Genomic DNA, 24,890 nt, shown 5'->3' on the forward strand with positions numbered 1-24,890 from the left:
AATATAAACCACCTGCCCTTCAAAAGAATGACACATATATGGAGGCTGACCAAACCATTCATTGCTTCACTTAGGACAGGCTTAGGTCAAAACTACCATGATTGATAGCTATAGGATGAGACTGCATGGCTAATGGAAATGTTAAACACAAAGCAACTTCTGTCAACATAAATGATTGGCTCTTTAAATGGCAGAGCAGTTTAAGAATGACATCCTGAATCAATCCTTAACTAATTGGAAAATTAATTAGTGCCTGTCATTTTAACCCTGAGTATTTTAAAGCTTCAGTTTGATTACAGTTAACTAGCTGCCTGCAAGAAGCCAGTTTATAAATTCCACCAAACTGTCTGTTTTTTTCACAAGATATCACCTTTCATGGTCTTGGTGTCTATTAATATTAAAAAATCCATCAACCCACTAATGCCCATCAATGACTGGCAAATTAGTAAACTGTGTCTTGCTTAATATTATCTCTTTCATTGTAGTTCTTACAAATTTAGCTATTGCTACTATTTCCATTAGGCCTACTAACATATTAAAATGACACTAGCTAACCATAGAAAAGTCATAAAATATGTCTATTCACTCTTTTCCGAAAGGCTAACTGTTGAGTATTTTAACACTTAAAATATGCTAAAGGACCAAAAAGCCATTAACAGAGGTAAATAAAACTTAATTACGAATCGCCTAGCATAGTTAAGTCACCTGTTGGTTATTATTATAGTTTCTTTAGTAGTCACAAAAGTAAAGTCCAGGAGAAATTTTATCAGAGAAAAGGACTTAACACTTAATGAGTATCTGCTAGTTGTTTTGCTGGGTATTTGTGTATTATGTGCTTAACTTTCAATACATCCTTATAAAGTGGATAAAAGACCTTGATGCTGGGAAATATTGAAGGCAGGAGGAGAAGGGGACAGCAGAGGATAATATGGTTGGATGGCATCACAGATATGATGGACAAGAGTTTGAGTAGGCTCTGAGAGTTGGTGATGGACAGGTGAGTCTGGTGTGCTGCAGTCCATGGGGTCATAAAGAATTGGACATGACTGAGCAACTGAAATGAACTGAACTGAATTGACTTTCATCCTGCAGATAAAGAGATAATCAAAGAATCTAAGTTATTTATAAGAGGCCACCTAGGCAATGAGGTATTAAATTAAATTCAAGCTTTCTAAGCTTGTGTTATTTTCACAGCACTATACTCCAATCCATGTATGGATGAAATAGGAAAATAGACAATTCACAGATATGAAAACATTCCTCATCAATTAACATAAGAGTAAATATACATCAGTTCAGTTCAGTTCAGTCGCTCAGTCGTGTCTGACTCTTTGCGACCCCATGAACCACAGTACGCCAGGCAGCCCTGTCCATCACCAACTCCCAGAGTCCACCCAAACTCATATCCGTTGTGTTGGCGATGCCATCCAACTATCTCATCCTCTGTCATCCCCTTCTCCTCCTGCCCTCAATCTTTCCCAGCATCAGGGTCTTTCAAATGAGTCAGCTGTCCACATCATGTGGACAAAGTATTCAGGTTTCAGCTTCAACATCAGTCCCTCCAATGAACACTCAGGACTGACCTCCTTTAGGGTGGACTGATTGGATGTCTTTGCAGCCCAAGGGATTCAAGAGTCTTCTCCAACACCACAGTTCAAAAGCATCAATTCTTCGGTGCTCAGCTTTCTTTATAGTCCAACTCTCATATCCATAATGACTACTGGAAAAACCATAGCCTTGACTAGACGGACCTTTGTTGGCAAAGTAATATCTCTGCTTTTTTTTTTTTTTTATCTCTGCTTTTTAATATGCTATTTAGGTTGGTCATAACTTTCCTTCCAAGGAGCAAGCATCTTTTAATTTCATGACTGCAATCACCATCCACAGTGATTTTGGAGCCCAGAAAAATAAAGACAGCCACTGTTTCTACTGTTTCCCCATCTACTTGCCATGCAGTGATGGGACTGGATGCCATGATCTTAGTTTTCTGAATGTTGAGATTTACATGCATTAGAATAAAAGTGAAGTCGCTCAGTCGTGTCCGACTCTTTTTGACCCCATGGACTGTAGCCTACAAGGCTCCTCTCTCCATGGGATTCTCCAGGCAAGAACACTGGAGTGGGTTGCCATTTCCTTCTCCAGGGGAATCTTCCCAACATAGAGATTGAACTCAGGTCTCCCACATTGCAGGCAGGCACTTTAACCCCTGAGCCACCAGGGAAGCTTCAAAGAAATTGTAAATCTAAATAATCACAATACATCATGTTTATCTATGAAAGAAGTGCTGATTTAAAATGTTAATACCTAATGATAGTGAAAATACAGAAAATATGTCCACTGCTACTTTGCTTGAGGAACAATAAAGTAGAACTATTTGTCAAAAAGTATTGGGATTTATAAACCACAAGTAAAAACACATTCGGTTAATCTAATTCAATGATCTATTTTTGAGAATCTAGACTGAGAAAATAATAAAAAAATAGTGATTTTGTTTTTATGTAAAGATCTACATCATTACATATGGAAGCAGATATGTAAATAGTTGTACATTAATTAGATAGATTGTATGAAGGACTTGAAGAAGGCTGAACACCGAAGAACTGATGCTTTTGAACTGTGGTGTTGGAGATTTCTTTGGAAGGAATGATGCTAAAGCTGAAACTCCAGTACTTTGGCCACCTCATGCGAAGAGCTGACTCATTGGAAAAGACTTTGATGCTGGGAAGCATTGGGGGCAGGAGGAGAAGGGGACTATAGAGGATGAGATGGCTGGATGGCATCACTGACTCGATGGACGTGAATCTGAGTGAACTCCGGGAGTCGGTGATGGACAGGGAGGCCTGTAATTCATGGGGTCACAAAGAGTCGGACAAGACTGAGCAACTGAACTGAAATCATGCAGGACTTTCAATTATTATGAAAGGTATACCATTATTAAGGAAAATATCATAATATAAAGTTTAAAAAATCATATGAAATATATAAGAATTGTCATCACAACTGTACAAATACAGAAAAAGGCAAAAAGACTCTATGAAAGTACTCAGAAGTTCTAACAAAACTGGTGCTGCCATGCATTGTATGTTTCCTGTGTCTACTGAATACTTTACAAAAACAGTACTAAAAGACGGACCACCACAAGTCTACACAAATTATAGGAATTTGCATAGATGAAATTATAATTAGGTATTATCAATTCCTTGAAATAAATGATAAGAGAATAGTGATTATTTCGGAGAAATTGCATCCTTGACACCATGGACAAAAGTTTCCTTTTCTTCTTATGATGAAGTTTGACATGATCAGTGTAGAAGGAATGCTTCTACCAATTAGTTGGTCTTTGTCACTAAGTGCCTACTAACTCAGATCATGTACAGGAAAGTTCTTGACAAGCTTTGTAATGGTAATATAGTAGGCTATTATTCCTATAATAAATAGAAGAGTTTTGATATCTAAGATGAGATAAGTGTAGACATTCTTCCTTTTTAATAATTAATTTTGGACTTTTGGATTGCAGCCATTCTGACTGGCGTGAAATTGTACCTCATTGTGGTTTTGATTTGCATTTCTCTGATAATGAGTGATGTTGAGCATCTTTTCATGTGGTTGTTAGCCATCTGTATGTCTTCTTTGGATAAATGTCCATTTAGTTATTTGGCCCATTTTTTGACTGGGTCATTTATTTTTCTGGAATTGAGCTGCAGGAGTTGCTTGTACATTTTTGAGATTAGTTGTTTGTCAATTGCTTCATTTGCTATTAGTCTCCCATTCTGAAGGCTGTCTTTTCACCTTGCTTATAGTTGTGCAGAAGCTTTTAAGTTTAATTTCACACCAGTCAGAATGGCTGCGATCCAAAAGTCTGCAAGCAATCAATGCTGGAGAGGGTGTGGAGAAAAGGGAACCCTCCTACACTGTTGGTGGGAATGCAAACTAATACAGCCACTATGGAGAACAGTATGGAGATTCCTTAAAAAACTGGAAATAGAACTGCCTTATGACCCAGCAATCCCACTGCTGGGCATACACACTGAGGAAACCAGAATTGAAAGAGACACATGTACCCCAATGTTCATCACAGCACTGTTTATAATAGCCAGGACATGGAAACAACCTAGATGTCTATCAGCAGACAAATGGATAAGAAAGCTGTGGTACATATACACAATGGAGTATTACTCAGCCATTAAAAAGAATACATTTGAATCAGTTCTAATGAGGTGGATGAAACTGGAGCCTGTTATACAGAGTGAAGCAAGCCAGAAAGAAAAACACCAATACAGTATGCTAATGCATATATATGGAATTTAGAAAGATGGTAACTATAACCCTGTATGTGAGATAGCAAAAGAGACACAGATGTATCGAACAGTCTTTTGGACTCTGTGGGAGAGGGCAAGGGTGGGATGACTTGGGAGAATGGCATTGAAACATGTATATCATATATGAAACAAATAGCCAGTCCAGGTTCAATGCATGATACTAGATGCTTGGGTCTGGTGCACTGAGACGACCCAGAGGGATGGTATGGGGAGGGAGGAAGGAGGGGTGTCCAGGATGGCGAACACGTGTATACCTGTAGTGGATTCATGTTGATGTATGGCAAAACCAATACAATATTGTAAAGTAATTAACCTCCAATTAAAGTAAATAAATTTATGTTTTTTTTTAAATAAAAAATAAATAAAAATTAATTTTGGGATCCATAATTATTCAAGTTTGTGTTCAGGCCTACTTTCTTTAGTTTTTTTTTTTTTTTTTTTTTTTTAGTTATTTTAGGTGAACACAGGCCCTTCTGAATGTTTATACCATAAATGTTTTTCTCTGTGAAGTGTTAGTTGCTCAGCTGTGTCCAGCTGTTTGCAGACCTATAAACTATAAGGTACAAGTTTCCTTAGTCCATGGAATTCTCCAGGCAAGAATATGGGAGTAGGTAGCCATTCCCTTATTAAGGAGATCTTCCCAAACTTGAATTCAGATCTCCTGCATTGCAGGCAGATTCTTTACCATCTGAGCCACCACAGAAGCCCTATACCATTCTCTAGAAATAGTCAAACCAAGGAACATAGAAACACAGATTTGCGAAGCTTCCATATATTATGAATAGCGAGAATATGCAAGAAATTGTACAAAATTAGATAGGGGAAATGTGTAGTAAATATGCATAGTATTATGAAAAATTAATTACTAATGATAATCACAGGATGTTCATATAGAAGTAAGTTAAAACTACAGACAGACCTGCACTCTATTTTTAAATAGTGTTTCCCATATCACTACTGTTTACTGATTCATATCTCTACATTATTCCAGAATGGATGTAAGTCAAAAATTACTTATTTTTAAACATAAATATCATTGTTTCAAATGTTTCTGTTGAGGTTCAGGAAACTGACAAATGTTAATGAACAGAAAGCAATAGAATAGCACACCACTCCAATATAATATAAAATGGGGGAGATGTGGCCTTTAGCATTTATATTTGTATTTACATCCCACAGTGACTTCAGTTTTTCTTGATCACTTTTCAATCAGATTTATTCAAACTATTCAGGTGAATTAATTTTCTCCTTTAAGTCTACAACCCATCTCTAAGATTTCTGGACATTCCACATCTCTCCCCACCTTAGCCACCTTTAGATAAATGGATAAGTAGACTCTTGGAGACATATCTTATATGCAAAACAGGATTACATGAGATTGTAAGGAAACTGGAAAAAGTGATTTTATTTGGCATATGTTGGTGTTGAAGTAATTTCAAGGTGGATTGCAGAAGGAAATCAATTTCTGTAGAAACATGTAATTCTTCATATAATTTTGAGTTTTCCTATTTTGCACAATTTACAACACTCTTAAATGTGTACATGGTTATTTTTTATAGCTTTCATTGCTGCTTAAAGTAGCATTCATCGTTAACTCAGTAACTAACACCCTTGATAATTAGTTAGAGATGCATTGGCTCAGCAGGAATCAGTTACCATTGGGCAGTAATAAGCACATAGCAGTCTGAAGCAGAAAACATTAACACGGCAGCTTAGGAAACACAAGGCAGCCATGAAACATAATATTTCTGATTCAAATTATTGATGCATAATGGCCATGAAAATGAAATCTATGTCCTTGACTATTAAGAACAGATTCTGGAAAACAGCTTGCAAACAAGTATACATATGGAACAAAAACATGCTGCTCCTTTTTTCACACTAAATAAAAGAGTGAAAGATGTTTAAGAGGCTAGAAGACAGTGATACCTGGAAATTACATATGTGACTACGTGCCCTATTTGTGAAAGGTAAAAGAATAAAAGAGGTGTTTTGATAAAAAAAAAAAAAACCCACATCTGGATCAACTAAACACTGGTCTTCAAATATGATTGCCCCCTTTCCCATTATATTCCTACACTGCTGATGTATGTCAAGTCTATAGAGCAGTTCTAAGCATATAGCAAGCATTTAACAAACACCTAATACTATTGAAGTTTTTGCGCTGTTACTGCTACTAATATTTCTACATTACTGCTACTGGCTATAACCTCAGTAAACTTTTTGGAGGAGACTGTGGAACTTTCTCCAACAGGGCAGAGCAACAAAATAATCCACTTTTAAAATAAGGAGATATAAAGTAGGCTTCTATCTTTATCATTTCTAGGTGCCTGACTTTAGGAAAGTCAAATAATGTCTGCAATTCCATTTTTTTGTCCTTAAAAAGAAGGCATTAGTAATTGATATTTACAGATTTAACAAAAAGGTATCAAAAAATTAAATGTAATATATAAATACCATCTATCATTTATGATATACAGTGGAAATCAGGAAAGGATTCAAGGCATTAGATCTGATAGACAGAGTACCTGAAGAACTATGGACTGAGGTTCACGACATTGTAAGGAAGCAAGGATGAAGACCATCCCCAAGAAAAATAAATGCAAAAAAGCAAAATGGCTGTCAAAGGAGGCCTTACAAATAGCTGTGAAAAGAAGAGAAGTGAAAAGCAAAAGAGAAAAGGAAAGATATACCCATTTGAATGCAAAGTTCCAAAGAATAGCAAGGAGAGATAAGAAAGCCTTCCTCAGTGATCAATGCAAAGAAATAGAGGAAAACAACAGACTGGGAAAGACTAGAGATCTCTTCAAGAAAATTAGAGGTACAAAGGGAACAGTTCATGCAAAAAAGGTCACAATAAAGGTCAGAAATGGTATGGACCTAACAGAAGCAAAAGATATTAAAAAGAGGTGGCAAGAATACACAGCACTATACAAATAAGATCTTCATGACCCAGATAATCACAATGGTATGATTACTACCTTAGAGCCAAACATCCTGGAATGTGAAGTCAAGTGGATTGGCATCACTATGAACAAAGCTTGTGGACGTGATGGAATTCCAGATAAGCTATTTCAAATTCCAAAAGATGATATTGTGAAAGTGTTGCATTCAATATGCCACCAAATTTGGAAAACTCAGCAATGGCCACAGGACTGGAAAAGGTCAGTTTTCATTCCAATCCCAAAGAAGGGCAATGCCAAAGAATGCTCAAACTACCACACAATTGCACTTAACTCACATGCTAGTAAAGTAATGCTCAAAATTCTCCAAGCCAGGCTTCAACAGTACATGAACTGTGAAATTCCAAATGTTCAAGCTGACTCTAGAAAAGGCAGAGGAACCAGAGATCAAATTGCCAACATCTGTTGGATCATTGAAAAAGCAAGAGAGTTCCAGAAAAAAAACATTTCTGCTTTATTGACTATGCCAAAGCCTTTGACTGTGTGGATCACAATAAACTGTGGAAAATTCTGAAAGAGATGGGAATACCAGACCACCTGACCTGCTGCTTGAGAAATCTGTATGTAGGTCAGAAAGCAACAGTTAGAACTGGACATGGAACAACAGACTGGTTCCAAATACGAAAAGGAGTACATTGAGGCTGTATCTTGTCACCCTGATTATTTAACTAATATGCAGAGTACATCATGCAAAATGCCAGGCCAGATGAAGCAAAAGCTGGAATCAAGATTTCCAGAAGAATTATCAGTAACCTCAGATATGCAGATGACACCACCCTTATTGCAGAAAGTAAAGAACTAAAGGGACTCTTGATAAATGTCAAAGAAGAAAGTGAAAAAGTTGGCTTAAAACTAAAGATCAGAAAACTTAAAACTAAAACTTCATCTTAAAACTTAAACTTTTAAACTAAAACTTCAGAAAACTAAGGTCATGGCATCTGATCCCACCACTTTATGGCAAATAGATGAGGAAACAATGGAAACAGTGACAGACTTTGTTTTTGGGGACTCCAAAATCAGGGTAGATGGTGACTGCAGCCATGAAATTAAAAGTTGCTTGCTCTGGAAGAAAAGTTATGACCAACCCAGACAGCATACTTAAAAGCAGAGATATTATTTTGCCAACAAAAGTCCATCTAGTCAAAGCTATGGTTTTTCCAATAGTCATGTATGGATGTGAGAGTTGGACCATGAAGAAAGCTGAGCACCGAAGAATTGATTCTTTGGAACTGTGGTGTTGGAGAAGACTCTTGAGAGAATCCCTTGGACTGCCAGAACATCCAACCAGTCCATCCTAAAGGAAATCAGTCCTGAATATTCATTGGAAGGACTGATGCTGAAGCTGAAACTCCAATACTTTGACCATCTGATGTGAAGAACTGACTCATTGGAAAAGACCCTGATTCTGGGAAAGATTAAAGACAGCAGGAGAAGGTGATGACAGAGGATGAGATTGCTGGGTGGCATCACTGACTCAATGGACATGAGTGTGAGTTAAGTCCTGGAGTTGGTGATGGACAGGGAGGGCTGGCATGCTGCAGTCCATGGGGTCGCAAAAGTCGGACATAACTGATCGACTGAACTGAACCGAAAAAAGTCTTTGTCTTTCAAGGTGTCTATCCTCTTAACTCACCCTTTCTACAATCTTTATATTGTCTACCAGCCTTTAGATCACAAGTCCACATTCTTTGAAGTTTTTGTCAATTAATCTATATCCTTTTTTTTCACTACAACTCTTCATTGTTTTCAAAATTTAAATAGATTAGGCCTAGCCTAGTAAATATTGAATTTTTTTACATAAATAACTTGACCTCCACTTCTCTCAACAACATTCTTCTATTGCCCTATGCTGGATTGTCATCATCCATACCTGCTTAACTGATTTCCGAAATTCTCAAAATGGAAAAGCATTTAATTTCATGCCATCCTTACAACAACTCTCCCATAAACTTTTCTATTATTTTACCCCTCCAGAACACCCATTAGCAATAAATCTCTTCTTTGACTAGTGAAGACCTCCAGTCCTTTGAGCTAGTCCTTCATAAGACCCTTTGGGATTCAAGTAATGCCTACTTAAACTAGCTCAACCATAAAAGAAAATTTTAATATATGATGCAGGCATATCTCATAGAATCAAATGAATAGTAGGAATAGAGCCAAGCATCAAAAGATATTAGAATAAAAAACTGCAAAGGTATCAGGATCCCAAGCAGTATTTGGTATTTGTGTTTGTGTTCTTCCTGTTCTCTGTGTGTTTTTCTTATGAGACACTGGCATTTTTTCCTTTGCCAAGCAGTAGTAGCAAAATCCTACTACAAAGTTCCTACAGTAATTTACCTCAGTGCCAGTCTAACACAGATTTAATGATTATTTCTGAACTCCAACTTGTGGAAGAAAAAGCTTACCTCTCAATAATCTGATGTTGATTGGTAGGTCAGTGAAAAACCGTGAAGGGTTGACTCCTAGGCCAATTAACTATGACTGGGAATAGAATACATAGTCAGATAAATATGGCTACTAAGTACCAAAGAAAGAAGTTTTGTAAATAAGAAGGACATGATATAAAAGTATTCAGTTCAGTTCAGTTCATTTCAGTCGCTCAGCCATGTCCGACTCTTTGTGACCCCATGAATCACAGCACACCAGGCCTCCCTGTCCATCACCATCTCCTGGAGTTCACTCAAACTCACGTCCATTGAGTTGGTGATGCCATCCAGCCATTTCATCCTCTATCGTCCCCTTCTCCTCCTGCCCCCAATCACTCCCAAAGATACAGAGTCTTTTCCAATGAGTCAACTCTTCTCATGAGGTGGCCAAAGTACTGGAGTTTCAGCTTTAGCATCATTCCTTCCAAGGGACACCCAGGGTTGATCTCCTTCAGAATGGACTGGTTGGATCTCCTTGCAGTCCAAGGGACTCTCAAGAGTCTTCTCTAACACCACAGTTCAAAAGCATAGGACTCTTTTATTTTTTCAGTCTAGTAGTGACCTCATAGATTCATTTTTCTCATTTTATACTCAACTTCCTGGTTGCTCTTCAGTGATAATCTAGATTGCTCTACTGTATTCATGCTCTCTATTCCCTGATAATATGTAATACTGGGTCATTCAAAGTAATATCTTTATCTACTGCTATTTATTTAGTATTATATAAGAAACCATAATCCTACAAGTCTGCATATTCAAAGGGAAGTTTTAATGAACTACCTGGAACTGAAAACATTCCAACAGTCCTTCCATTGACTCCTAATAAATTTTACTGAACACATTCCAAAAATTCTTCCATTGATTTCTAATAAATTATTTCTAAATTCTTACTTTATTTCAAATGTATACTACTTCAAACTCTTCTAGCTCCTCTCACGCACAAGCAGAATTTCAGTATCTGACATTATCTCCAAATTTTCAGTAGATACAGAGGCCATCATGCAGCAAATCCTCAGCTCCCTCAATTTCTAAAATCACCCATGAGTTGATTTCTGTTCTAAGCTAGATGTAATGATCATCAAAAAGCTAATTGCCCCTAACTCCATATTCTAGCCTCCTTCTTCCTGAATTCAAAAATAATCCAATCTAATCTATTGTGGAATCTAAACTATCAGTTATCACATCTGCCTCTTGTATCTGAATTATTTTCCTATCCATGTGCTTCCCCCTCATCTACAGCATGTAAATATGATCAATTAACTCCCATCCCCTCAATAAAAAACTTTTCCTTAATCTCCTTGTATCATGTGCTGCTTGCTTAGATCCTCTTCACTAGAACCTTCTTTAAGAAAGCAGTTTCTACATCTACTTTCTGACCACCTACTCACTTCCTAGCACACTGAAATGTGGCTTCTGACAGTAAATCCCACAGAAATTTCTGAAGTAAGAGTCAACAGTGACATTCTATTTGTCAGGTTCACCACTGTCTTCTGGTTTCTCCCTATCTCCACATCTACCTCAACGCTGCCTCCTTTTTCTTCCAACCTTTCAAGAGTAAGTTTACTTAAGAGGAGTCCAACACCACTGATGGCTAGTTAAACAGCCATTTTCTATCCCCTATCCCTCACTGGAAAATTCCATTGCATGTAACAAAAGCTCAAAATGAATACGATACTCTTTCCCAAATTCCTTTGAGAATGTTGATGTCTGTACGGTCAGTTCTCTCCAAAAGAAAGTAGAAAACTCTTCCAAGGATCTTTCTAGAAAAACTTTCCTCACAAATAAAAAGATGAAAGAGTAAAACTCTCATCCTGTCTCTTACTCCTTGCTATATGTGGACTTACTATATAAAATAATAGTAACAGCCTTGGGAGCCACTTTTAAAATTCTTTTTATTTAATTAATTTATTTATTTGGCTGTACCAGGTCTTAGTTGCAGCATGTGAGATCTAGTTCCCTGACCAGGGATTGAACCCAAGTCCCCTGAATTGGGAGCATGGAATCTAAGCCATTGGACCACCAGGGAAGTTTGGGGAGTCATTTTTTGACAATAAAGAAATAGCTTAAAGATCAAATGTGGAAAGATCTTTGGTACTTGATGATAACATGAGCCTCTAAATCAATACTGTGATTAGCAATCTGATGATTTCCTTGTTCTGTGGGAATAAATTTTTTTTTTCTTAACTTACCTTTAGCTTTCTATTACTGGTTGGTTTTTTTTTTTTAATTCTCACCCATTTAAGTCTCAAAATCATTTAATCCTTTGGCTTCAACTATAATATATTACATGGCAATTAAAAAGCACATGGTATCCTGGCATGTAATAGATGAACAATGAATATTTACTGAAATTTGAGCAAATTATTTTGATTCTATTTATCTCCTGGAATACTTTCCTATTTTCTTCAGGGAAAAATTCAGACTCTTTGGTATCATGGAAAGTCTATTGTTCAAGCTGACAGTACTGTCCGTAGCTTTGTGTACCTTTGCCCAAGCAAATACCTTTAAGTTGTTTTTCCTGTCCCTTCCTTTTAGCTTTGTGAAGTCTCAATGTAAGTCATGTACAGCTACTCTGATAACCCTTGTTTTCTGCTGGAGGCACTTAAATCCTCCCTCCTCTATGTTCGTGGCATCTGTTCATACCTTTATTACAGCATTTATCAACTTATATGGCAATGATTTGTTTACCTGTCTCTCCCTACACTGTGAGTGCCATGAAAAGGAGAACTGTTCCTTATCTAAGTGAGCCCAGATCCCAGCTCACTGTCTGGCACAGAGTGGAAACCCAATTAATTATTCTGTTATGAGTAATGACTCTTGCTCATTAGTTTCTCAGGAGCAAAAGTCAGATAATAGCTTGGTTTTTATTTCCTTTGTAAATTCTAAAAAGATGACAGTCTTAAAAAGCATATGTTAGAAGATTAGATAATAACAAGAACACTGGCTGAAATCACACAACTTATGTATTTGAAAACACACAACTTTGCCAATGTTTTAATATATCACCTTAATTAATTATAACATCAACATGTTTACAATGCCAGGAAGGGACATTGCTCATATTTTACTACCTCACTGCAAATATATAAGCAAGAAAATTACCTATTAAAGGATAATTTCAATGTTATCATTAAGTATCTGTGCCCATATAGTTTTTCCTCTAATAATTCATATTTTAGACAGAATCCTTAACTTTTTTCTGACTAAACCAGAAAGTATCCACTTCCCTGTGATATTACTTTGCTTCATGTCCTTGCAATATGTCACTGGCAAGAAGAGGTGGTTGTCATTTCTTTCTCCCTTGGCCAGTAATAAGGTGCATCCATCAGTTGTGCGCACCCCACTTTTCTGCTCAGATGTCTCCTCTGATGTAGAGCAGAAAAGAGAGCAGGATGGAGGGAAGGATGCTCACTTAGTTCTAGTACTATGTTTGTGGGTAAAGCGAATTGCAAGCTTTAAGGCTCACATGAGAGAGGCCTCTCAAGCTTCTTTCTGATCCCCAGCAAAACTTCAGTTTGTTGATCTGCACCTTACCTTTGTTTTGAGGTAAATTTTTGTACTTGCGCAAATAAGTCAGATGTCTTTTATAAAATCAAATAGCAATTTTCCTCAACTTTGTTGTTTAATATAAAAAAGATACTGATTCATATAATTGTCACTTCTCAGCATCATTCATTTGGGAAATGCGGGATGCTTTCCAAGCTGTGACTAACCTGTATCTTTTCTAATCACATTTCCAGAATCAGCAGCCAGGAAATGCAGGTTTTTTTCCCTTTTCCACATAAGACAAAAATGGATTAAATATCTGCTGATAGATTATACTGCAATTTTACTGCAGAACACAGATCTAGAACCAGGTATCATACATAATTACATGAAAACCAAAATGAAACTGCTCTAAGTAAAAATAAATAAATATCTCCATAAACAAAATTTCAACAATATTGCAACAAACCTGAAACATACACAATCAATAAGAGCTTACTGAATGAATGAGCAAGTGAATGTGTTTATCTTTTGGTAAATCTTGGGTAAATCTATAAAGTAAATGGTTTCATCATAAACCTGCTCAGTCTTAAGGAAGTTTTGACTTGAATATTCAAAACACATGCATCCAGGATTACATTGAGTAACAATCTGCACATAAAGTTAAACATTGGAGACTTTTATTTCCTTCAGTCTCTTTTTCATTAATAACATTAGCCTGAGAAAAGTTCAGATGTACTACGTGTCTCATCACTCATGTAAAATTCTGTTGCTTATGCCTAACAGCAATTAGATCCAACTAGTCCATTCTAAAGGAGATCAGCCCTGGGTGTTCTTTTGGAAGGAATGATGCTAAAGCTGAAACTCCAGTACTTTGGCCACCTCATGCGAAAAGTTGACTCATTGGGAAAAACTCTGATGCTGGGAGGGATTGGGGGCAGGAGGAAAAGGGGACGAGAGAGGATGAGATGGCTGGATGGCAATACCAACTGGATGGACGTGAGTTTGAGTGAACTCCGGGAGATGGTGATAGACAGGGAGGCCTGGCATGCTGCAATTCATGGGGTCGCAAAGAGTCAGACGCTACTGAGCAACTGAAATGAACTGAACTGAACTGAACAGCAATTACTTAGTGAAACATTTCCCCCACCCCCCAATAGTATGCATGGAATTGGGGAGAAAAAATCAATGAGCAAGCCTGTCCTTATGTCTTGCATTCACATCTACATAAGTATCTCAAAGAACAATAAATAAATAAATTTCATTTATTTTTTTCTCACCTCAAAGGAATCCAAATCTAGTCAGAAGAAAAATCAATTAATACCAGAGAATACTTAGGATGACAATAGTTGGTGGCATATGGGAACATTTCTCTTCATTATGATTGTGCTAACAAAGACACTTTGCAGAGTGAGACCAAAATCATATAAACCTTTATAATATAATGGATAAAGAAGATTCCTTCTATCATTTATTATTGTCAGAGAAGAAAGTCAGGTTTACATTAGAAATCTAGCCATGGAGGAAGGGAGATAGTCTCTTAGATATATGAATTCACTTATGCCCTCTTCTTTAAAAAAAAAAAAAAAAAAGTATACATGCCATTTATCAAGAAAGGGCCCATAAAAGAGAGACTTAAATTTCATAAGAATTTAGACTGTTTTTCTTCCTATCTCACCATGGCACCTTGACAAATATCCTGCCCTGTTTTCAATCATGATTCCTAATTCTGTGAAAGCAAAGTAAGAGGGCTTTAGCAAATCATGTGGAGGCAGCTTTTTTATCTGCAGGGATTGGGATGAAAGACCACCATAACAGCTCATTTTTATGAATGTACGGTCTTTCCAGCAGCACAGATTTCATTTCTCTGCCTTCCAATTTGGATCATTTTACCACACTCTAAGAGTTACCTTTGTGATCCTTCCCTTGTCAAAAAAAGGCTGCCACCAATGTTATGAATAGGCTACCAGTCTCCCATAGCCTACAACAAGCACCCTACTTCTAAGAAAAGATTACTTCCAAGTAAGGGCAATGCTTTTTTAATTATTATTATTCTTTTTTATATTCCTATCATCTGAGTAAAACTGGCCCTTAAAACACTTCAAACTTGATTGTTTGAAGGGAAACCTGAGCTTTCAATCAGTCTAGATGGAGTTTTTCCAACAAAATTATTTTCTACCAGGGAAAAATATGACTCAAAAGCTCTATCATCATAAAAGAAAAAGAATTTGCTGCTTACTCTGAGGTAACATCCGTATCAAATTATTTCAAAATGGACTCAGATCTCCCAGAACAGCACCACCATTATAGTTTCAAGTTAACTGATCAGTGATTGTGAGCTTTATATATACGTCAGGCTTCCCAGATAGCACTAATGGTAAAGAACACACTTGCCAATGCAGGAAATGTAAGAGACACAGGTTAGATCCCTGGGTCAGGAAGATCCACTGGAGAAGGATATGACGACCCACTCCAATATTATTGCCTGGAGAATCCCCATGGACAGAGGATTTTGGAAGCTACAGTTCACAGGGTCACAAACAGTCAGACAAAACTGAAGCGACTTAGCATGCACACGTGTACATAGCATGTGATCCACTGAATATTAAAAAGTATTAACTGAGGGTAGTTAATAGCCACTATTCCATTAAAATCACATGTTGAAAATCTGCACAGGAGAGAGGATTCTGGGAAGATGGCAGTGGCAGCTGTGCAGTTTTTTAATCTCATCAAACGCCCACATAAAAGAACAGAACATTTAGATAACAAACCCAATAAACCAGGAGCAGCATTTAAAACAAGATGAATAGTTATCCCATGAGCCCTGAAATAAATGGGATAGAGACAAACCACCAACAGCCTTACAATTACATGATACCTGCATCTCTTCTGCAGAGAGAAGAGAAAGAAAGCAACAGAGCAGCGTCATAGGAGTTTGAGAACAGAACAATAAAACTGCCAACAGGGATTCCTTGCAAAGCAAGAACCAACACAGGAACAGCAGTGGAAACTGTGCGGAATTTGTGAGTGCAGCTCCTTCCCACAAACAGGACTGAACAGCCTGGAGCAGGGAACATCTATTAACTCCCACAGCTGATCCAGCGGGGCTTCCTTCCACTTTCTGTGACAGGAACCCACACTTAGGAGAAACTGCTGGAAGGAAAGTCAAAATTGAGCAAGAGAGAAATAACAGAGAGAAAGGGAAAAAAAAGTTCAGATCAATTCCCAGAAAGCACATTACCACATTTTTAAACATGAAAACAACAGAAGGGGGAGCTCTGTAAAGTACCTAAACTCCCCTAAACCCTGCCTTAGGAAAATTCATTTTTTATAAACCTGAGCAACATAAAAGTATCAAGGTCATATCCCATGAGGAGTTATCATAATATTAAAAAAGAGGGGAAAAGAATAATAATGGATTGTAGACAATAAAGGTATGCCAAAAATTATGTGTACAAAACAAACCTATTACTTCAAAACTAGCAAAGAAATATTAAGAAAATGCTACAAGACAGAAAAGAAACAATGTAAATCAGAACTAGAAAGGAAATAATTAGAAAATGAAAGAAAAATTAAGTCCAAAAATGCAGGGAACAAAAAAGATATAGCAATAAGAAATAAACACGATAGATAATAAGTAAAATAAGAGGTGAAAGAGGAAAACTATAAAAATCAAAAAGAATGAAAAGAAAATTCAAGGAAAGTTAAAAATATTGAAGACAGGTAAAATTCTAAGCATAAGGACAGTAGAAGAAGAAAGGATATAAAACCCAACATAAAGAAACAGAGTAAATGATAAATCCCATAATTTTCCTAAAATTAAAAAAAAGTAACACTGCTTATGAAAAGACAAACAGTGTCACAAAGAAATTAATCCATAAGAATATCAACATATTCCAGAAAAATTACATGAGAAAGAAAGAATAAGGAAAGAAAGAAAGGAGGGTGGGAGGGAGGAAAGGAAGATGTCCTTCAGGTATCTAGAGAATCAAGGGCAAAGAGCATATGATTTATAAGAGAAAAAAATATATTATCATCAAAACTTTCAACAGTAACACTTTATGCCAAAAGAAAATGAGTAACATATTTAAGATACTCAAGAAAAAGAAAAGTCTGAACCAAGAATTTTTTTTTTGAGAAAATAGATTTTTCAAGTTCAAAGGACATAGACAAGCTTTTATCAACATGCAATAATTCCAATAACATTGTTCCTTTGAGGCCTTACTAAGAAATCTACTAGAGAATAACCTTGAGACAAACAAAATGACCGGAAAGACACTATAGATATATAGTTACCTGGAGCAATAAGATTAAATGAGGGTCAAGATGGAGGGAACATGATATAAAGTGACTATGTTCTCAGAACATAAGTACAGAACAACTATAATATATATTTGCTATGGTATATTATCTTATATTATTTCCCAATATATAGGTGATAATGGGGAAAAACAAAGGAAAACAAGGCTAACTGTTTCAGTAATCATGTCAGTGGTTGTATTAGTTTTCCTACCCTAAGACTGCTGTACGTGCAGTACTGGATAGAAAAAAATAAACAATTAGAGGATTCTTCCATTATTCTGCATGCCCTTGAGAACCACCATTCTCCATGATAAAGAAAATACAGAGGCAAGAAAGAAGAGGTTAAGTAAAAAACCTTGCATTCTTGAATTTGAGTTGGAATTATCAATCTGAATTTCAGTTAGGGGCTCATCAGTGTAAAGGGGGAAAATAAAACAAGATCACAATAAAAAATGAAGGGAGTGTTACTATTTCAAAAAGGAACTTTCAGGAAGATGATCATTGGAAAAGAACTGATGTGGGGGTGTGAGCATGTCGTATCTAGGGAAACAGCAAGCTCAGGCAGAGGATAGAGGTAAAAACACCCAAACCACAGTGCTGGGCATGTTTGCCTTTGACTGTATTCCTGTTTCCATTTAGCCTACTAGAGAATTATTTCAAACTTTTAAAAATTGGGCTCTATTAGTAAACCAAGACTCCAAATGCAAAAATAAAGTTTAGAAATAGGCATCTTTAATCAGAAAAGATTCCTTTTATTAAAAGGTGGTCTGTCACATATACAGAAAAACCTGCCCAATGAGCATGAAAATGTCTCTTTCTCATTCTTAATCTTACCCTCTTCTACTTCAGGAAAAAAGTTCTAGTAAGTATCACACCCTCTTTCCCTGCAGAAAGTCAATATCAAGGGAGATAATATGAAGCAAAGACAATGATGAGCTCCGATTCTAGAGCTCATCTTTCTAGAATGCCACTTTCATTTTTAGAACCTTGGGCAGGATGTGTAGGTCATTGCACCTCAATTTCCTTATCTATGTAGTACTGAGGATAATAATGTGAACCTCACAGAGTTATTCTAAGGACTACTTGAAATACCACAGTGGAGGGCCTAGAATGGCTTAAGTGAGGCGGCAGTGAGTATTATCTGTGATTACTGCAGCTGATGGATCATCACCAGATAAAAAACTTTCTGTCCCAATGGGACGTGAGTCAGAAGATGCAAGACCACATCCCAGCTCTAAAATGGACTCACGTTTGTCCCTCAGTTAAGTTCCTTAACCTTGCAAACACTCTTCCTTCACTTATAAAATAGGTATAACCATGGTATCCTTAAACTATTCTGAAGATTCAGTAAATTTTAGTTGAAGTTGGATATTTATCTATATTATGGATATGAAAGTTGGACTGTGAAGAAAGCTTAGCACCGAAGAATTAATGCTTTTGAACTGTGATGTTGGAGAAGACTCTTGAGAGTCCCTTGGACTGCAAGAAGATCCTATTAGTCCATTCTAAAGGAGATAAGTCCTGGGTGTTCATTGGAAAGACTTATGCTAAAGCTGAAACTCCAATACTTTGGCCACCTCATGTGAAGAGTTGACTCATTGGGAAAGACTCTGATGCTGGGAGGGATTGGGGGCAGAAGGAGAAAGGGATGATAGAGGATGAGATGGCTGGATGGCATCACTGACTTGATGGACATGAGTTTGAGTGAACTCCAGGAGTTGGTGATGGACAGGGAGGCCTGGTGTGCTGCGATTCATGGGGTCACAAAGAGTCAGACACAACTGAGTGACTGAACTGAACTGAAATGCTTCCAAATTCACCATAATAAGAAATACAAAGGCATCCTTCCCACCATGTTCTGAAAAACATTAGATGGTAATTTTCTGACAAAAATTAAAATTTCAAGAGTGCTTCACTTGGCTGCACATATTGGAATGAAAATATTGGTATAATTCGGTAAAGGTCATCAGGGCCTTGCACAAGAATGGCATGCAAATTCATTGAGGTTCCCTGTTTTAAAATTCATTGAACTGTGCAATTACAATGAGTAAGACTTTATATTCAAAAAATTATACTTCAACAAATCTGTTTTTAAAAAATGTTTTTAAGTTACTGGAAACTAAGAAAAAAGTTTGCTTTGTGTTGACTGGCCAGACAGGGTTTTCCCCTAGGCCTGTCACTTACCCTGCCCAAATGTCCACAGTTTCTCCAGGATGCTATGCATGTTATTGTGCCACATTTTCTTCTTTAAGACTCCACTCTGAGCAGGCTAATGTGGTGAAGATCTGTTTTGGATCCAATGTGCCAGTCTTCTGTTATCCATTCAAGAGCACTACAGATGCAGTTTTCAAGGGCACTTTGACCACCTGGGGGGGAACATGGAAATTGTTCTTTCCTCACCCCTTTCCTGAGTTGCACATCAATTTGGGAAGCCAGATTCCACCCACCAGCTGCCTTATTGGCATAAGGAAGTTAAAGTAATAGTTTATACTTTAAAGTTCATCAAGTTAAAATTATTTCTTCCATTCTAAACCCTATTACTATCATTTTTAAAAATGGGTAGCTGAGCACATTGTCAGGAAGAGATACATTAAACACAGAAGCCTTGGACAAATTTGTTGAACTTAGTCAAGGTAGTCCTTTTTCTCACATTTTTCAGTTATTCTGGTTTAATTAAATAACACCAGCCCTCCAATAACACTGTTTGAATTTTAGTTCCCAGTGTATATTAGCTGTGAGTGAGTGAGTAAAGAACTGTCTGCTACCATCTCCTCAGTCCACAAATCACTACATAAATAGCAGGTGCACATCATGATCAGTGACAAATTATGTCATTTATTTCCAAGTCTGTCAGTGATTGGTCATGTACATCTGTTATTCAGGCACAGACAACAAAATGCGTAGTTGCAGTATCTCCTTATCTTCCAGTGGTAAAGAAATATTATAGGCAACAATTATCTAACTTTCAAAGCAGTATAACTGGTGGATAATTCACCAGATCACTCTAATTTCCTTGGGCACTTCAGTGAAAATATGCTTTTTACCATTCAACACATCGTTAATCTAGTCCTGGACCAAAAAAAGTAGCTCAGCTCTTAATGCCTATTATCTTAGATGGGCTTTTGGATGGGTTATCAATGCTACAGCAGGAGATCATGCCATTTCTTCAGATGAGTTTGGGAAAAAAAGATAATGTAAACTATGCAACTGAGAACACGCAAGCAACATAGCAAAAAGTAAAATGTGTGCTGAAGAGTGGAAACTTTTACTTCACTGTGCAAATAATGCGGCAGGATTTGAATCATACATAAATGGAGTTTAAGATGAAATAGCTGACTGTGGAAATGTTCATACTGACGCCATCAGAGGGACTCTACAGATTAGAACAGAGGAACTTAGCAAAAGTGAACTTGCTGGCATAACTGTGGAAAGTGCTTGGATGAAAAGGATAAAAGTGTCCCAGAGGAAGTGATGCGATGCAAAAAAAAAAAAAAACAACAACAACCTCACATTAAATATCAAACGAATTGCCAGTCCAGGTTCGATGCATTATACTGGATGCTTGGGGCTGGTGCACTGAGACGACCCAGAGGGATGGTATGGGGAGGAAGGAGGGAGGGGGGTTCAGGATGGAGAACACGTGTATAGCTGTGGCAGATTCATGTTCATGTATGGCAAAACCAATACAATATTGTAAAGTAATTAACCTCCGATTACAATAAATAAATTTATATTTAAAAAAAAGAAACTCTCAAAGATATTTCACAATATTGAAAATGCAAAGAATATTATGTTAGAAGCTGATCCAAACTTAGAAATTTACCACTCTGCAGGGGGAAAAAAATGCTCACTCTTTATCATAAGTTACATAGCAAAAAGATAAGAAATGTTCAAGCTACTGTTAGCAAGATTTTTATAAAGGAACAAAACACTTAAATTTTCTATTTTTATAGTTTTTAAATAACAGTCCACTAAATAAATAATAAATTTATACTAAATAAATGTTTAGTGCACTAAATAAATAAATGATTCACTAAATAGTGCACTAAATAAATTTATAACTAATTAAGAAAGTTTTAAGATTTTTGCAAGAAAATCAAAGGTTATGGAATAAACATGATTTTCCCATTGATTATTAGGATCACTTTCTTAGTTTTAGGTTGTGCAATCACTTTTTATGGTTATGAACTGTGATGAGGACTGTCTGTTATCTTTCAAGTATATAATATTCAGAAGTAGATATTTGAATTCAGCATTGATATCATCTACACAAAGCTAACTTAGTTTTGGAAGCCTAGAAAAACAACTAATAAAAAGTTATGAACTAACATGGAAATAGGGTCCTCTGCTGAAGGAATCCTTAGTATTTGTTCTGAATTTTACCAGATGAGGTCAGCTAAATAAGCTTTCCTAGATTTCAGGGTGCAGCCTTTGATGAAGATTATGACTCCCTGCTACACAGTAAATAGGTTCTTGCATTTTTTTCTTCTCTACCCAAGGATTCTAACTTAGATACCATCATGTGATAGTGTGAATTAATAGTTTCTAAGGCTATTTGTCTGTCAGATTTATTCCCATCGAATTTCTTGAGAACAACTTCTCTAGTAATATTTCACATTTCCTTTGTTACTTAAATTCTAAAATTTCCTTCTGATAAAAATGGTGAGTAGATAGGTTTTTACTACACAGGAACAAAACACTTGAGGTTAACACAGTATAAATCAAATCAGGAGTCTTTTTAAATAGAGTCAAGGAAGAATTTTAAAACTGCAGTATATTTTTTAATGAAGAAATTTATGAGAGATATACCCATAAATGTTAAAAGAAACATTTCCCCAAATTTGTTATTTGCTAAACAGTGAGTTTGCATTGACCAACTCAGCACCTGGGTTATCATGTTTAGAAATTTTTTCTGATACTAAGTGCTCTTAAAAGATAAACTGAGGTATACTAAAATTTTCAAGAATTTATTTGAGCATAAATCAGTTGCAATCAAGTAGCACCAAAGTGAAAATGCTTAGGGTCATTCCACCTACAGGAGTTAGGAGAGAGGATTTTATAGAAAAGACACAAAAGCAAAGCAAGAAAACAACTTGATTTGCTATATCTTAAACAGTTGCGTAACTTGGGTAAGCCTAGCTAGCTGTGACTGGTTGTTCTTAAGTTTCATTTTCTCAGATTCAAGTTTATTGATTCTGGCTTAGGTTCTGGTTTGCTTAGGTAGGCTGCCAAGGCATTAGGGCCACCTGAGTCTCTGGGCCTCCTTGTTTAGTTATTTTAACAGTTTATACCCTTAAAGCTAAAAAAAAACAATTATTTAAATGCAATGAATTTAAGATAGAACTAGCAATAAGATTTTACATATTAATTACCTTTTATAAATTAAGCATTCTGGTTTTTTTTATTGTTATATAATTCCTTTACAATGTCAATTTCTGCTATACAACAATGTGGATCAGCCATATGTATACATATATCCCTTCCCTCTGAAGTCTCCCTCCCAAATCCCCAGTTCACTCCTCTAGGTCATCACAGAGCACTGAGCTTAGCTTTCTGTGCTACACATTTCCTTATGTTCACTGTATACACTTTGCTCATTTCCATAGCTAAACATGAAGAGCACTAAAACTAACAAGGTTATATTCCCATTCCTTCAAATAGGGATGAAATCGCCTCATTAATCTCCTTCAGCCACATAAACTATAGTCAAGTGAGCACTTTCACCCTTCACAAAGCAGGGCCTGACTGTTCAGAAACTGTGGGTGGGCAAAGGTTACTTATACAAATCAAATTAACATAATAAAGTGAAATACAGTATACTTATAGTAAGATGTGTGTGTGTGTGTATATATGTGTGTGTACATGTTTGTGTTTGGGGAGTATGGTTTTAAACAATTGATTACATAACTGAATTAGCTGGTGTTTGTGTTACTGGGCTGATCTTTTTTGCTGTCCTGTTTTTTGAGGATGTATCAGAGAGCTGGCTAAAACATTGTTTTCTTTGGTGAAGTGAATGCAAAGGAAAAAAATCCAGATATATGTGGCTTTGTTCTATAACAGGAAGTGAAAATGATGTATAAGTTCTTAAACTAATTGTATATATGACCTGACTTGCCTAAATGTTGATGCTTTTATTTCCCAACTTAACTTGCATCAATGTTTCTGACTTGGAATTTAAACTCGATGCTGCTGCTGGTGCTGCTGCTAAGTTGCTTCAGTCGTGTCTGACTCTGTGCGACCCCATAGATGGCAGCCCACCAGGCTCCTCTGTCCCTGGGATTCTCCAGGCAAGAATACTGGAGTGGGTTGCCATTACCTACTCCAATGCTTGCACACATGCTAAGTCACTTCAGTCGTTCAACTCTTTGAGACCCCATGGACAGCAGCCCACCGCTCCTCTGTCCACGGAATTCTCTAGACAAGAATATTGGAGTGGGTTACCATTTCCTTCTCCCAAACTCATGATAGAGGAAAATTATTGTCATTGTGTATCTATTTATATCCTGTAGATATCCCAAAGGAACTGAGACAAATGTTTTTTAACTGATCTCTTTATCACTACAATTTGAATGAGTGTCCAAATGAACCTATTTGAATCAAGTTCAAATAAATATCTGCCATTAGTAAGGTAATAACAAGTAGGCCAGTGTCTTTCATTAGCATTATCAATAGATTAAATAAGTGAACTCCTGATTCTGAGATTGTGTCTACAACAGAATCACTAAAGTAGATGTACTGAATGAGAATCTCTAGAAACGGGGTCTTTTGTCATACATATTTTAACAAAACTCTACAGAGCGGATTCTGAAAGATAGCATGCTGAATAAAAATGAGCTAAATGACATAGGCTCAATCTTAAGTGGAAAAGGAAATGGCAACTGACTCCAGTATTCTTGCCTGTGAAATTCCATGGACAGAGAAGCCGGGTGGGCTACAGTCTATGGGGTCACAAGAGTCAGATACCACTTAGCACCTAAACAACAACAGCAGCAACAACCTCAAGACATTTAGATTTTCACATGAGATTTGTAGATATTTCAAAAAATTAAATAAGAGCATATAAATATTCAGTATTCACTCAATAAGAGATAAATCTTAATGCTATTCAAAAAACATTATGAAAAATATTTTTTCATAATCATTTGTTTTTGATAACTTTTCCTGATTATTAAAAAATGGTCACTATTGAAATATATACATGAAAATAAATAAGCAAATAGCACTGGAAATAATTCCTCTCCAGTATTCTTGACTGGAGAATTCCATGAACAGAAGAGTCCGGTGGGCTACTATGGTCCTTGGGGTAGCAAAAGAGTCAGATATGACTTAGCCTGGAAATTAGAAACGTTAATACACTGTCTTTCAGTTCAGTAATTCTATAAATACATATGTGA

The sequence above is a fragment of the Ovis aries genome, chromosome 6 (assembly GCF_016772045.2).
Source record: "Ovis aries strain OAR_USU_Benz2616 breed Rambouillet chromosome 6, ARS-UI_Ramb_v3.0, whole genome shotgun sequence".
Taxonomy (NCBI): Eukaryota; Metazoa; Chordata; class Mammalia; order Artiodactyla; family Bovidae; genus Ovis; species Ovis aries.